This window comes from Mytilus californianus, unplaced genomic scaffold, assembly GCF_021869535.1.
Source record: "Mytilus californianus isolate M0D057914Y unplaced genomic scaffold, xbMytCali1.0.p SCAF_8, whole genome shotgun sequence".
Lineage (NCBI taxonomy): Eukaryota > Metazoa > Mollusca > Bivalvia > Mytilida > Mytilidae > Mytilus > Mytilus californianus.
This window is the reverse complement of record NW_026262734.1, coordinates 76177905-76194487: the sequence shown is the minus strand read 5'-3', so window position 1 is coordinate 76194487 and position 16583 is coordinate 76177905. Positions and strand designations below refer to the sequence as shown.

The 16583-nt window shown below is 31.8% G+C and overlaps 1 long non-coding RNA gene across 1 annotated transcript; it reads left to right on the top strand.

Moving 5' to 3' along the window:
* The first annotated feature begins 239 nt into the window (after nucleotides 1-239).
* On the top strand, nucleotides 240-14123 carry LOC127711124 (uncharacterized). Its single transcript, XR_007986507.1, has 3 exons — nucleotides 240-334; nucleotides 8798-8890; nucleotides 13495-14123. It is a non-coding gene; the product is annotated as an uncharacterized LOC127711124 (long non-coding RNA).
* Nucleotides 14124-16583: the final 2460 nt, after the last annotated feature.

The following is a 16583-nucleotide window of genomic DNA, read 5'->3' as shown; positions in this document are numbered from 1 at the left end:
ACGACAACATAGCACAGGTGAGCTGTGTGCACAGTTCAAGGTCAAATCTAAATTATATTTTTTTACGATGAAAAAAAGAAGAAAGAAACGATTTAAAAAATATAAAAAAATGTGTGTGAGCAAAAATGATCGATTTTGTATTTTTCATTATTGGTTAAAATCAATGAATGATAATTAATAAAATTTTTGGTCAAATCTAGCCCCGGGCTGCCTGTTTCGCGCGCTTTAAACGTCGTCCATATTGTATTTCATGACATACGAGAAAGATGTTATACCTTTTGCTCCTAGATAAAAAGGGTTATGACGAAGATTCAGTGACAAATACATAGTTACAGTGAGTTTATTAAATGAAAGGGAACATTTTACCATTGCAACATCCAATGTTTTGACAACTTTGTTTATTTTTAATGTTCATCTTAAAAGTTTATAGATCAGCTAAAAGTTCTAAGGGAGCTGCCATTTGATTTTTATGGGGGGCTAGGATGAAAAATTTTGTCCTGCATTTTTTTTTAGTTGTAATCTCTGTCCTGCCTTTTTACTTTTCACTCTATTCGGTCCTGACTTTTTTTTTAGTCTATCCTGACCTTTTTTCTTTTTTTTCATAAATTGTCATCCTGCCTTTTTTTTTTTGCAAAGTGTCTCATCCTGCTTTTTTTTTTACTCAAAACTCCTGTCCTGCCTATTTTTTTCAAATTTCATCCTAAAGCTGAAAGCAAATAATCTTGCACAAGACGAGATAAAAATTTCAGCTATTCTGCAACTCAAAATGCAGGAAACTTAATCATTTGTTAAGGTGTACAAATTTAAAAGTGAAAATAACAAATTCAACATTTAACGAGTTACCATGCCAACAAACTACATCTGAGAATACTATAACACATGGGGTCGGTCTTTTCACCACCGAACACCGCCGAACACCACCGAACACCACCAAACACCCAAAAAGACCACTAACCCTTAAGAAAAATAGTAATGTTACACATGAAAATCAATCCTACGGGCATGTTTTTCACATTTTTATGTGCATTAGTGTTGTTTTAAGTTGAGAATCAAAACAAATAAAAAAAAAAAAACGCTTCCGGATCCAGCAATATTTTTTTACGGATTTACATTGTCTGTATTTCCTTGTAATTTATTATCTTATGGTCTTTACTTTTCAATAATTAGAAATAAATTGTTCAAATAAGTTAAAACATTTTATTTAATGTGAAATTATCACAATAATTATATTTAAAAAACTGTTAGACTTGAAAGTATACTGTTCTGACAACAGCCCTTCAAGACTGTTCTTTTTGGTTCTCTTGTTATCATTTCTTTTTAATTTGTGTGTATATATGTATAAACATATTCATTTTCATTCAGAATTCATCAAATATATAAATAAAGATGAAAACAATATATTTATGTGTGTTAGATGGTATTTTAATGTGTTCGGTGGTGTTCAGTGGTGAAAAGACCTACTGTGACACACGTGTTATAGTAGACCTCGACTAAATGTATATATTTTGTACAATTTCTTGATTTTCCTTGTTTTACATCAACTTTTAAGTCAATATAAGATAGGGAAAGTATATGCATGATAATTGTGTGCATCTCATTTGAACTCGTACCACATATCTTGTATCTATCCAAGAAGCAACTTTATATTTGGTTAGAATATATATCAATGGTTATGATAGAGCTTCTCTCAAATTATTTTATTGTTTCTTGCCTGTGTATGATGTTTCTTTAAAGGAAATATTGACGGAAAACTGCACAAAGTTAGCAGTTAGTTTTCTTTGTTTTCATAAAATGTGACGTCATAACATCAAAAATCTTGTGTATATAATTCATTTATATTTTTTGATTTTATACTTTCCCAAACATGTGCAAATTTGAATAGTTTTTATACGACCGCAAAAAAATTTTGTGGTCGTATATTGGTATGACGTTGGCGTCGTCGTCGTCGTCGTCCGGCGTCGACGTCCGAAGACACATTGGTTTTCGCACTCTAACTTTAGTTTAAGTGAATGGATCTTTTTGAAATTTTACCGTAAGGTTAAATACCACAAAAGGAAGGTTGGGATTGATTTTGGGGGTTATGGTACCAACAGTTAAGGAATTAGGGGCCAAAAATAAGCATTTTCTAGTTTCCAGACAATAACTGTGGAACGGTGTATGGATCTCTCTGAAATTATACTACAAGTTTCCATACCACAAAGGGATGGTTAGGATTTGCTTTGGGGGGTTATGGCTCAAACTGTTTAGGATTTAGGGGCATAAAAGGGGGAAAAACAAGGTTGTCCTGGTTAATGGACAAACACTTTAGTACAAAACATAATTTAAAGCAGTGTAAGGGAGATAAATCAAATACATCATTGAAATTATCTCCCTTACACTGCTTTTAAATTATGTATAAAGTAATGGTTAATGAACAATAAAGATAATTTAAAACAGTGTAAGGGAGGTAATCCAAATACAACGTTTTGGTTACTTCCCTTACACTGCTTTTAAATTATGTTTAAAGAAATGCATATTTATAAAGGAAGACCAGTAAAAATATCTGCAAATGTTGCATCATTTTTTTTACAAAAAAATCCATATGAAAGATTTGACACTATATTTTTAATTCTATTATAAAATAGATTAAGTTAGCACTATGGTAAATTTAAATGGGTAATTATGGTTGCCAACTCCATTGGAAATTTGAATTGAGATTATCACCATATCTTGAGGGAAAGAATTTTTTTGGGGAAAAAAGGGGGGGGGGATAAAAAGAAATTGTGGGGGTCAATTTTTTCTCATTTCAGATTTCAGAAATTAAAAAGAATTATTCTTCAAATATTACTTTTTTTTCAAATTTCAAATATTGAAAAATTTCAAGAAGTAATCTTTAATTGCACAGTATGGCGCATTAGATTTGTTAAATCTTTGATCACATTTATTTATTTGTTATGCCGAATCTAACAGTGTATTTAGATTTTTAATTTTGGGTCCAGTTTTCAAAATAGTCTACATTAAGGTCCAAAGGGTCCAAAATTAAACTTTGTTTGATTTTAGCAAAAATTGAATATATGAGGTTCTTTGATATGCTGAATCTAAACATGTATTTAGATTTTTGATTTTTGGCCCAGTTTTCAAGTTGGTCCAAATTGGGGTCCAAAATTAAACTTTGTTTGATTTCAACAAAAATTGAATATATGGGGTTCTTTGAAATGCTGAATCTAACCATGTATTTAGAAATTTATTTGTGGACCCCGTTATCAAATTGGTTCATATTGAGATCAAAAGGGTCCAAAATTAAACTTTGTTTGATTTCATCTAAAATTGAATTATTGGGGCTCTTTGATATTCCAAATCTAACCGTGTATTTAGATTTTTAATTTTGGGTCCTGTTTTTTAAATTGGTCTACATTAAGGTCCAAAGGGTCCAAAATTAAACTTAGTTTGATTTTAACAAAAATTGAATTCTTGGGGTTCTTTGATATGCTGAATCTATACATGTGTTTAGATTTTTGATTATGGGCCCAGTTTTCAAGTTGGTCCAAGATAGGGTCCAGTATTTAAACTTTGTTTGATTTCAACAAAAATTGAATATATGGGGTTCTTTGATATGCTGAATCTAAACATGTATTTAGATTTTTGATTATGGGCCCAGTTTTCAAGTTGGTCCAAATTGGGATCCAAAATTAAACTTTGTTTGATTTCAACAAAAATTGAATATATGGGGTTCTTTGAAATGCTGAATCTAACCATGTATTTAGAAATTTATTTGTGGACCCCGTTATCAAATTGGTTCATATTGAGGTCAAAAGGGTCCAAAATTAAACTTTGTTTGATTTCATCTAAAATTGAATTATTGGGGCTCTTTGATATTCCAAATCTAACCGTGTATTTAGATTTTTAATTTTGGGTCCTGTTTTTTAAATTGGTCTACATTAAGGTCCAAAGGGTCCAAAATTAAACTTAGTTTGATTTTAACAAAAATTGAATTCCTGGGGTTCTTTGATATGCTGAATCTATACATGTGTTTAGATTTTTGATTATGGGCCCAGTTTTCAAGTTGGTCCAAGATAGGGTCCAGTATTTAAACTTTGTTTGATTTCAACAAAAATTGAATATATGGGGTTCTTTGATATGCTGAATCTAAACATGTATTTAGATTTTTGATTATGGGCCCAGTTTTCAAGTTGGTCCAAATTGGGGTCCAAAATTAAACTTTGTTTGATTTCAACAAAAATTGAATATATGAGGTTCTTTGATATACTGAATCTAACCATGTATTTAGATTTTTTATTTGTGGGCCCCGCTATCAAATTGGTTCATATTGAGGTCAAAAGGGTCCAAAATTAAACTTTGTTTGATTTTAACAAAAATTGAATATATGGGGTTCTTTGATATGCTGAATCTAACCATGTATTTTGATTTTGGACATTGGACCATAATAGCTAAATTAAAAAAATTCAAGTTCTTAGACCACATTCTTTCTGTGTCAGAAACCTATGCTGTTTCAAATATTTAATAACAATCCAAATTCAGAGCTGTATCAAGCTTGAATGTTGTGTCCATACTTGCCCCAACTGTTCAGGGTTCGACCTCTGCGGTCGTATCAAGCTGCGCCCCAGCGAAGCATTTTATTTTTGGGTAAAACCGGGTCTTAATGCCCGGGCCTTCTCCTTTCATGTACATTTTGTTTTGTGTACTGTACTCATCATATTTTCATTCTTCAAGTACAATGTTGGTGCATCTCATAGCACTTTAAGGGCATTTGCTAGCTTACTGTCTACAGTGTGCTATGATAATAGTGTGGTAACTCTTATATTATTTTAATGTGCCTGTCCCAAGACGGGAGCCTCTTTGGTCCTATGTCCTATCTTAATTTTTCTCTCTCAATTTGGAAAATTGGATTTTTATGGCAGAGCGATCATTTGATTCTTTTGAAAAGTCCCCATGTCAAAATTTTGACGGGACGTATTATGGTATACAAATGTCGTCTGTCTGTCCAGCGTAAACATGTCGCACAGTAACTTAATTGAGAACGACTTATTTAAATTTCATGAAACTTAACATAGTTGTTTCTTATGATGGTCAAACGATCTGTATACTTTTTTGTGAAAATAAGATTAAAACTTTTTGAGTTACAGGACTTAATAACTAAAACAGGTGTGTGTTTTTTTTCACATGTCGCGCCGTATCTCAAAAACAATTTATGATTATTGCTTAAAACTTTACACACCTCTTAGTTATATTAATCTTAAGATCTGTATACTTTTTTGTGATGATTCAAAATTTTATTTTTGAGTTATTGAGTATTTGTAAAAAAAGGGGAGGGGTTTTTCACATGTTGCGCCGTATCTCAAAAGCGGTTTATCTTTATTCCTTAAAATTTTACACACTTCTTAGTTATATTAATCTAATGATCTGTATACTTTTTTGGTTTTGATTCAAAATTTTAATTTTAGAGATATTGATTTTTTTGTAAAAGGAAGGGGGGTTTTCACAGGTCGCGCCGTATCTTAAAAACGATTTCTGACTATTGCTTAAAATTTTACACACTTCTTAGTTATATTAATCTAAAGATCTGTATACTTTTTGGTTTTGATTCAAAATTTTATTTAAGAGATATTGAGTTTTTTGTAAAAAAAAAAAAGGGGGTTTTCACATGTCGCGCCATATCTCAAAAACAATTTATGATTATTGCTTAAAACTTTACACACTTCTTAGTTATATTAATCTAAAGATCTGTATACTTTTTGGTTTTGATTTAAAATTTTGTTTTAGAGATATTGAGTTTTTTGTAAAAAAGAGGGGAGTTTTCGCATGTGGCGCCGTACAATGTATGTCAGAAACTATTTATGATTATTGCATAAAAATTCACACACAAGACGACAGCCCTTTCATGCGCTTATGGCCCAGCTGTTTTTTTTCTGTTAATATTCATAACTTTTATAGACTTTGGATGATTAACAGTTAAATAATGATTTAAAATTGAAAAGTTTACTTTGTTCGACATTGTTGAAAACATATATGATCTAAAATTACATTATCTATGCTTACGAAAAGAATCAAATATATTTATTTAGAAATCCTAGAATTAATTTTGTTTAAAAATCTGGTCATGCAGTAGTGTCATTTGAGTGATGTGACACTGCGGAAATATAAAGACTAGATCATAGTTAATCTTTTGTGAGTAAAGAATGTTACTCCAGGATTATTTGATTTTCACAATGAAAAGCATTATAATATATATAGTCATCAGTTCGTCTAGTATCTATCTTCCCTAAGGGACTAAGTGAAATAAACACTTAGCTTCTTTTTGTCTTGCACATGTTGGGACCAAACAACTTATATGGTGATGAATACTTGCATAAGTGAATAAAATTATCCTTCTTTAGAGGGCTGGAGGTATAAAGGTTTAAAACCATCAAATCATGGTACATCATCTGGTTGCATATATGAAAAAAAAAATAATCCCTTTAATTTGACAGTTGAAGTCAATTAATCCTACATCTCATTGCAAAAAAAAAATGTCTGAGTCATAAACATATATCTTGGCTGTTTCAAAGCACCATTATTTTTTTTATTTGGTGTTTCTATTGAATATTTTAGAAACTGGCTGTTACATGGTTACTAAAGCTTGTACACAGGAAAAAAAGAGGTGAAAATTTGATTGTTTAACTTCCAGAGTGATAGTTATTTTCTTATACGCATTGAAATGTTATTTGAAATTTTTTCTATAGTATTGGACAGGATAAAACTCTACTCATGCCAAGTATCTTTTTATTTGAAATAAAGATATTAAAGTTCTGCACAATTTTTTGAAAAGTGCAAATTTAACAAAGACTAATAGGGGATATGCAATTCAATGGTGGTATTACACCTATATTTGTTTAAAGTTGATTTAAAGCAGGAAAATGGCTAAAGTGCTTTTCTAGCTACAATCTCTGTCTGTATCAGTTAGTCTATAAAAAGGTATCAATTATTGACCGGTCAATTTGCAGGTTACTACAAATTTGGACCACTAGTTTTCAGCTAAAGTGAAAACATTAACTTGCAATCTATTGTACCTGAACACCTGACCAACAACAATATAGGGAAATATAAAGTTGACCATTGAATTTTATGTTAAATCTAACAATAGAAATTTGTTCATTGAGGCATAACTGAGTAGAATTTACCTGATCATAACAGATATGTCTAGGTTAGTCTATGGAAAGGTATATACTATGAAATTTAGAGCGAGGGGCTTGCCCCAAGCTCTTAATTTCATAGTATATACCTTTCCATAGACTATCCAATTTAGCACATATTTACAACTCGAGTAATCTTTTAATTGGTCTATTGATAGTTTATTTTGGCTGACTACTTGTATCACAGGTGTTTGTAAAACGGAGCTCATTAACGAATTTTGTAAATCTACTCACTAGTATCATTGTAATATATGTGATTTCAAAAGGCCCTTGACTCCAGAATGAAAAGATGGTAGCTGCTGGTGTAAGTATGTATACTGATATAAAGCGGTGTTTTACTATACATGTTCTTCTTACAAGGTAAGATGACAAAATAAATTGACCAAAAGCAGGCAATAATTAAATTGCAGTGGAAGCTTTACATGTTTTGAAAACATTTTTTAATTTCACAGTAAAACTAAAGCTATAATAAATTTGAAACATTTAGATAGTTTGTCCCCAAAGATATAGTCTAGCAGATAGGCATTAAAAAGCAACTACAAATAGATCAGAGATTATAGGTTTTGTGTGTTTTTTTTTTTATTAGTTCAAAGTAAAAACTAAAAGATTTATCAGAATATGTTTATATATATATATATATAGGTGGCACATTATCTTCAGACATCATCACAGTTTTTCAATTCATGACATCGTCCTGAACATGCATGAAATATTTGCCACTGGACATTAAGCAACCAATAATAAAAAAATCAATCAATTCATGACGAAATAGATCACTTTCCTTAAGAAAGTTTAAAAAATTATCACCAAGTTGCTTTAATTTTCCTTCACAAGGTTTCATAGTACACACTTTTCTGTGTACAAAGTAATTGCATGGATGATACATTATCATAATTTTAAGATATCGTTGTAATCAAGGTATAAAGAACCATATGTATTACCCTTTATTTAAATGATAAAATTTGCAATTGTCAAAAACATTTTTTAGATCCAAAGATTTTAATAGCAGGATATTTAAAAATCAATGTGAAAACTAATTACAAACTATTTAATTTAATTTGGAACACAGCATTTTATTTCAAAATAGCCAGTGGCAATTTTTGTTTTAAATATCTTGATTACGACACAATGAAATCTTACCCTTGTGGTCATTCATGCGTAGTTACTTAGTACACAGGAAAAGTATGTACTATGAAAATTAGAAGGCAAATATAAGCAATTTGATTGGACGAGAAGTAAGTATGTGCTAAGTGGTGAAAAATAAGTTGTATTTTCAGTCACTTTAGCACTGTAAAGTAGACATGTGCATATTAAATAAAGTAGGTATACATCAATTGGTGCATCGAATGTTGCAGGTTATTGCCATATTAAGTAGAAAATGCTCTTGTTTTGCCATTTTCTGCTTAAAGACAGGCTCAACAAATATATCTCATTACAGAGGGATAATTTTAATCAGCTGTAGGAGGTTAAGGAAATCACTATACAAATATTGTCACCATATATATGGGGTTTGGTCCCAACCTTTTACAGAGTGTGGGAAATTAAAGAATTGTCTCCAATTGTATAATAATAGAATAATTTCATTATTTGTGTCAATATTTACTGACTGTTTGAATCATTGTTTTCAGGCTTCCAGTGCAGTGTTTGTAATGAGCCACAATAAGACAAAACGCTGGCAGGCAACACTAGACAAGATGATGGAAATGGCAGGTTGTTTCATGGTAAGCATCTTTTGTAATTAATTCACTCATTGTCTCCTAACTTTAAATGCAAAGTCTTCCAGGTTGGTCAATAATAGGGACAACCTGCCAATTAGGGTATATAATACTTTAAATGAGTAACAATCTCTCTATTTAGTCAATTATGGTATATTATTAAAGAGTTAAATATGAATTTATTTCCACGTCCAATGGAAGGAAGGAGGGTTTGTTGGTTAAATATGTCAGTTCATCTGAGTCCTCGTTTTCATCAGTCTTTGGAATACCAAATTTAATTCTGAAATTTAGACAGTATCAAGCTTCAATTGAGCATGCAATACAGAGAAGTGTAAACTATTATTAGGGCCTTCCAATAGGACAAGGGATCCCTTTATTTTTCAATTTGTCCATCTGTGTTTTTTGTCCACAATTTTTTGTAAACGCACAAACCAAACCAAACCAAATTTTGCACAGTTGATTTGTCTTATCTGTAAATGTGCATTAAAGCCTCTCTTGTGACGAAAGTCATGGAAAGTAAAACAGGGATTGTTTTTCTGGCGACAATGACAGTTTCAGCTCTGGCGTCAACAATTGTTAAGTTTTCTGCTCAAGTTAGTTTGAAAGGAACTAACTGTTCTAGATTAATGATATTTTGTATGAAGTCGCTTTACTATCAGTACATATATCAGTTTGACGACTATTTTGAGGCCCTGTCCCTAGGTCCTAGGGGCTTTGAATTAATTAGCAATTTTCAATGTTAAGTTCTGCTTAAGTCAGTTTGATATAGGATCTATTTGTGATAGATCAATGATATTTTGTATGAAGTCGCATTTCTATCAGTTCCTATCAATTTATATATGTAACTTAAGCAGAAAATCGTAACATTGAAAATTGCTAAATAATTCAAAGTTACAATAAACAACGATATTTTCTATAAATTTACATAACGTCTGTCCATCTCTGTGTTTGTCGACCATTTCCAGGCCCTGCCCACTTGATCTTGGTCTAGTGACTGATTTAATAAGCAATCTTGCTGTCCATCAAATTGTCTTTTTCTGAATTTTATGCTGAAAAGGCAAGACATGTCTCTGTGTCAACAGTTAATATAAGCATTAGCATTTCTCTTTTCTATGGAGGTTTATATTTGGCAGTCATGTTTGCACTGGTACATTGTCCGCACCCCCTTCTCCCCACTAAATTTCAGGTAAAAAAAACTATTTGTAACTGTTGGAAAATGTTTAATGAAACTGCGGTATATAATTTCACAAATTGTGTGTGGTCGTTTGCAGTATTTTCATGGAAAAACCCGTTTGCCATCATCAAACAGAAGTTGAAACTGCTTGTAAATGATTCATTCTAGTACACTTCACGATTGTTAAAGTAAGTCAAAATCACACAATAAACAATTTAGAAACCTGTGTATGTTTAAACCGGAAGTTTGAATAGCACATGTAAAAGAAATTAAAAACAGTGAGAGTCGAAATCCGTACTTAACAGATATCACTATAATACAACTTTGAAAGTAAAACAGTTCCATGCATGCATATCCTTGTGTAAAACAATGTTTAATATATCTATCACATTAATGTTTGAAGGGTCTTAAGCTAATACAAAACATATTCGTCTGTATGAAACACCAAAATGGAATGAATATTATCCGTTTGACTAATCTATAAATCTTCAGAAAATAATTCTTAAAAATTCATTTTTGCAAATACTTTTTTTTTGATGTATGTTAATGTATGATATATACAAACTCTTGACTATGATCGAATATTATAATTTTGGGCCAATAATCAAAAAAGTTACTCTTTAGGTCTCTATGTTACTTCTATTTTAGTCTAACTATAAAATACTTGATGGAGTAAGTATGAATAGTGTAACATATTTTGCAGTTTTTAGCTCAGAACGGTGAGCTTTTGTCATCACTTGGCGTCCGTCGTCATCTGTCGTCGTCCGTCTGGTGAAAACTATTCAAACATCTTCTCCTCTTAAAATACTGAACCAATTCCAACCAAACTTAAGCTGAATGATACTAAGGATGTCTAGAAGAAAGTTTGTTTTATTTTCTGTTTCATAAAAAAACATGGCCACCATGGCTAAAAATAGAATGTAGGGGTAACATGCAATTTTTGGCTTATATCTCAAAAACCAAAGCATTTAGAGCTAATCTGACGAGAGGTAAAAATGTTTATTAGGCCAAGCTCTGTCAGCCCTGAAATTTTCAGATGAATCTAACAACCCATTGTTGGATTGCTGCCATTTAATTGGTAATTTTAAGGAAATTTTGCAGATTTTGGTTATTTTCTTGAATATTATTAATGATAAAGATAAACTGTAAACAGCAAAAAATATTCAGCAAAGTAAGATCTATAAATAAGTTCATATGACCAAAATTGTCAATTGTCCCCTTAAGGAGTTATTGCCCTTTAAAATAAATTTTTCACTATTTATTTTTTGAGTTTAAAATTGAGAATGGAAATGGGGAATGTGTCAGAGACAACAACCCGACCATAGAGCAGACAACAGCTGAAGGCCACCAATAGGTCTTCAATGCAGTGAGAAACTCCCTCACCTGGAGGCATCCTTCAGCTGGCCAACAAATATGTATTCTAGTTCAGTGATAATGTTTGCATACTTTAAAAAATCTCCTTTGAAACCAAACTTGGGATGAATGAGTTTCAGAGTATCTAGTATAAATTTTGTATTTTATTTTCTTGTACGTCAAGAAACATTGCCACTGTGGCTAAAATGAAACATCTGCGAAAATGTATTTCTTTGATTTTGAAGAAAATATGACAGATTATAACTTAGAACATTTCAATGGAAGTTTTAAGCCATTCATTAATATATATTGAAAAGCAAAAATAATCATTGATGAAAGATTTAAGCAAAAAATTACAGATGAGCGATTCAGGCTCTTGAGAGCCTCTTGTTTTTGAATTTTTTCATATTTGCCTATTATATTGAAAACTATATAGACAAGAGAGAAACTTTAAACTGCAAAAATGATCAGAAGGGTAGTATGAAATAGTCGTTTGACTTCTGATTAGAGTTAATGCCCTTTCATGACGATATGTACAATTTTTTTTGCATTTTTGTTTCATATCTAATAACTTATGATAGATAAAAAGAAACTTATATAAACAAAAAATGATCAGCAAGACAAGATCTACAATTATGACGAATGGCGGAAGTTGTCCAAATACTCCTTATTGGAGTGATTGCCCTTAAATGACGAATTTTGCATTATATGATAAAAATTATAATAGATAGATGGAAACTTAAATAATCAAAAACGATTAGCAAGACAAGACCTACTAACAAGTCAAATTTTGCTGATATAATTAGTAGACTATAAATCTTTACAGGAGTTGTTGCCCTTAAATTTGGAAATTTTTTTTTACCCTCTTATTTGTTTGGAGCAAAAGCTAAATTAGATAGAGAGAAATTAAACAGACTTCAATGATAAGCAATATAAGATAAAAAAAAAACCCAAGATTTTTGTCATTAACTCTATTCTCATCTACAATGTTGGAGAGTATCCTTTGTTGAATATGTATATAGACCCAAGGTGAGCGACAAAGAGCCTCTAGTTATAGTTTGTTCTTGTTATGCTGTTAAACCACTTTAATAGCTTGTTCTTAATATAATAATGTTATGCTGTTAAACCACTGTCCCAATTAAGTAAGTGGGAGGATTGGATGCCAGCAAACATGTTTAACCCCACTACATTTTAATGTGCTTGTCCTAAGTCAGGAGCCTGTAATATAGGGGTGGTTGTTTTTTGCTGTATATCATATTTGTTTTATCATCTATTGTTAAATTTGTACATATAAATCAGGCTGTAAGTTTTCTCATCTGAATTTTTTTGTTTTACATTTGTCATAATGTTGAAGGCTATTTGGTGACCAATAGCTATTATTGTTAACTTCTACGTCTTTTGGTCTCTAGTGGAGAATGGTTTCATTGGCAATATACCACTTCTTCTGATTTTCATATTTATTCTTATTACGCTTGTCTAAAACTGACTTATGCTTGTCTGTGGCTAATGAAGAGTATTTATCAATCAAAACTTTCACATATTTCGTGTTTATGATTAAGCAAAATTATACTTTTTGAGAGCATTTGATGTCACTATTAGTGTGCAATTTTCCAGGTTATAAAGGGACATAATTCTAGAACAATAAGTGACTCACAGCTCAAATTCGAACACTTTTTACGAGTTTTGGTTCTGAGCATTGCACATGAGTTTCTCAAATATTTTAGCAAAACTTGGCCCAACTGCAGAAACCAGCATAACGTACCTTAAAAATAAAAAAAATACCTGTGTTATTTCCCTTATTGACTTTGGTATATCGAAGGCTCTTCATATCATAGCACAGTTTAAATATCTGTAAGTGTTGAGATCATTTCAAACTTGACATATACTTTTAACTCTGTTTAAATTGATCAATTAAGTTTTTATAAAATGTGTAGTCATTATTAACATGGATAGGCTTAAACATATTGTTTACTTTATATGATAATCGTATGCTTATCCAAAGTTGGATATGGCACCTATTACAATTATATCAGAAGTTTACAAATCTAAAGTTTTCAATAATTGAATTATTTTTATATTGTAGATGATGTTTTTGGTATAGAGCGGACCTATAATGGAGGGGACAGCCGTAGATGAAACTTTTGAGATAGAAGATCTAATGTTGTACTGAGAAGACAGTTCTGCTGAGAGTTTTGTGATGTAGCGAGGTTTGAGATTCTCTAAATTTGACTTAAAGATATTGGTAATGAGATTGGTTAAATTAGACATTTAAAAAAAAAAGGAAGTTTTTAAGGGCCGATGATCCATTTCCTTTATTTTCTAAATATACATGTTCCCAGAAATGAAGTCTGCAGATGACTTATTGCAGTTTAACTACATCCAGAATCCTGTGAAGAATCAACTTTCTACTTTACCGTTAAAAAGTCCCTAATTATTGAGTTATTTTTCTTTTTAAGTAGCCACCAAAATTTAGGTGAAATTATGCTGAAATATCAAAATATTAGAATTTCCCCAAAAAACTCTAGCCTTTATATTACACATCTTTTGTTGGCGCGGCAGTATATTTAAGAAAAATTAAAAAATTAAAAAAAAAAATGTGAACTGAAGAAAAAAATATGATACTGCTGAAAACCTGTGTGATATAGAGGTTTGAGTTTCTCTAAATTTGAGTTCAAAGAAATTGGTAATGAGATTTGTTAAATAAGACCTTTATGATATGTTTTATAAGGCTGAAGATCTATTTCCTTTATTTTTTAATACACATGCTTCCAGAAAGGAAGTCTGCAGATGACTCATTACAGTTTAACCACATACAGAATTTTAGTTTAGAATCATGGGAGGAATTGACTTTCAACTTTATCTTTTAAACCCTAATTATAATTTATTTATTCAGTAGATTCTTTTTAAACAGGCCCATTGCAATTAAGGTAAAAATTTTGATAAAATATGAAATTTTAGAATTTCCCATGAATCTAGTCTTTATATTACACATCTTTTGTTGGGACGGCAGTATATATTTAAGAAAAATGAAAGAAAAAAAAAAGATGGAGAAAAAATATGATACTGCTGAAAATTTGAAATTAAAGATATAAGTATTAAGGATCTTGTACAGTCAAACCTGTTTTAAGCATGTCACTCATGGGAAGTATCAAAAGGGACGGCTCGAGAAAAGTGACCTTTAAAAAGAGTTTCTGTGGCTGGGAATGCAACTTGGTTTAGTGTTTTAGTTGGAAGATTTATCGTTCGTTCGTTCGTTTGTGTGAGCAGACAAATATTAAAGGGTGGACTCTTGCACTGTCAATTTGAAGAAGACATTTATTGATTTAAAGGTGTTGATATAATTGGATAAACAAGTCTGTGAAATGCTTTTCAATGGTATTTATTGAAGGGAGTGGAATACAAGGATTCACAAATTTACTTCCTATTGCAAGATCTATGTTGCAAACCGTGAAACAGGTTCTGATTCTCATTTTGATTTTGATACTGAACACATATATTTTTCATCATGATTATAATTGTAATTAAAAACAGTAAAATGATGATTTCGTGCATAAAATAAGGTGACCGCATCGGACAGGTGACCACTGAAATGAGTAAATATATAGAGAAAATGCTTGAGAGGGTCACCAAGAGACCGTTAAGAGATAGTTGACCTCTTAAACAAGGTGGTGGGTGACCTTAAGGCAGGTTTGACTGTATATGATTATTTTTTTCACATCTAGAATTTTTGTAATCAATAAATCATGTAAAGAGTGACTTTCAATCAACTTGATCATTAACAACCATTGTTTTAGAAGTTTCTTTTTAAGCATAAGCAGCAACTGTTTTTTTTTAAAGGAAATACCTACATGAATGAGATGCAAAGAGTGGAATAATCAGCAAGGAGACATGAAATTCATTTTCAGGTATAATTGGATTGCTGCTACATAAGAAAAGTTCACAATCAGGAAGTTGAAGTCTCTTTTGTCAAATTATTAGCTCTCAGCTGGTCCTTGCTGATAGTTTCTGGGCGACGGCAAGTGTTGATGCACAGTATGCCGTATCTGTTGTATCCTTCTTCTGGTTCAGTGGGTTAGGTGTGATCAACTTTTGAGTTATCTATATTAAAAGAGATCGCCTACATTGTGGAATGTGAAATTAAGGGATAATGCTTGATTCTTTTTATCCTTGATAAGTGCCTGTATGAAGTCTGTCTTAAAAGGGGCAGGGTTCCCATGGCAATGTCAACATTTTTAGCTCACCTGGCCCAAAGGGCCAAGTGAGCTTTTCTCATCACTTGGCGTCCGTTGTCGTTGTCCGTCGTCGTCGTTAACTTTTTACATTTTGAACTTCTAGAGAACTAGTAAATGGAATGAAACCAAACATGGCATGATTGTTCCTTATGAGGTGCTGACCAAGTATTGTTACTTTGTAGCTGATCCATCATCCAAGATGGCCGCCAGTGGGGGACTTCGTTTAACATTGGACCATAATGGACAATATATACAAATGTCTTCTTTTAGAGAACCACTAAATGGAATTAAACCAAACCATGGCATGAATGCTCCTTATGAGGTGTTGACCAAGTGTTGTTACTTTGAAGCCGATCAGTCATCCAAGATGGCCGCCAGAGAGGGACTTAGTTTAACATAGGACCCTATGGGAAATACATGCAAATGTCTTCTTTTAAAGAACCACTGAATGGAATGAAACCAAACATGGAATAAATGTTCCTTATGATCTGCTGACCAATTGTTGATACTTTGAAGACTATCCATCATCCGAGATGGCCACCAGAGAGGGACTTAGTTTAACATAGGACCCTATTGACAATACATACAAATGTCTTCTTTTAGAGAACCACTGAATGGAATGAAACCAAACATGGCATGAATTTTCCTTATGAGGTGCTGACCAAGTGTTGTTACTTTGTAGCCATGCAATCATCCAAGATGGCTACCAGAGGGGAACTTAGTTTAACAAAGGACCCTAGCTATATGAAATACATACAAAAGTCTTCTTTTGAAGAACCACTGAATGGAATTAAACCAAACATGGCATGAATGTTCCTTATGAGGTGCTGACCAAGTGTTGTTACTTTGTAGAAAATCCATCCATCTGTTGTTACTTTGTAGAAAATCCATCAACCAAGATGGATGCCAGCAGGGGAACTTAGTTTAACAAAGGACCCTA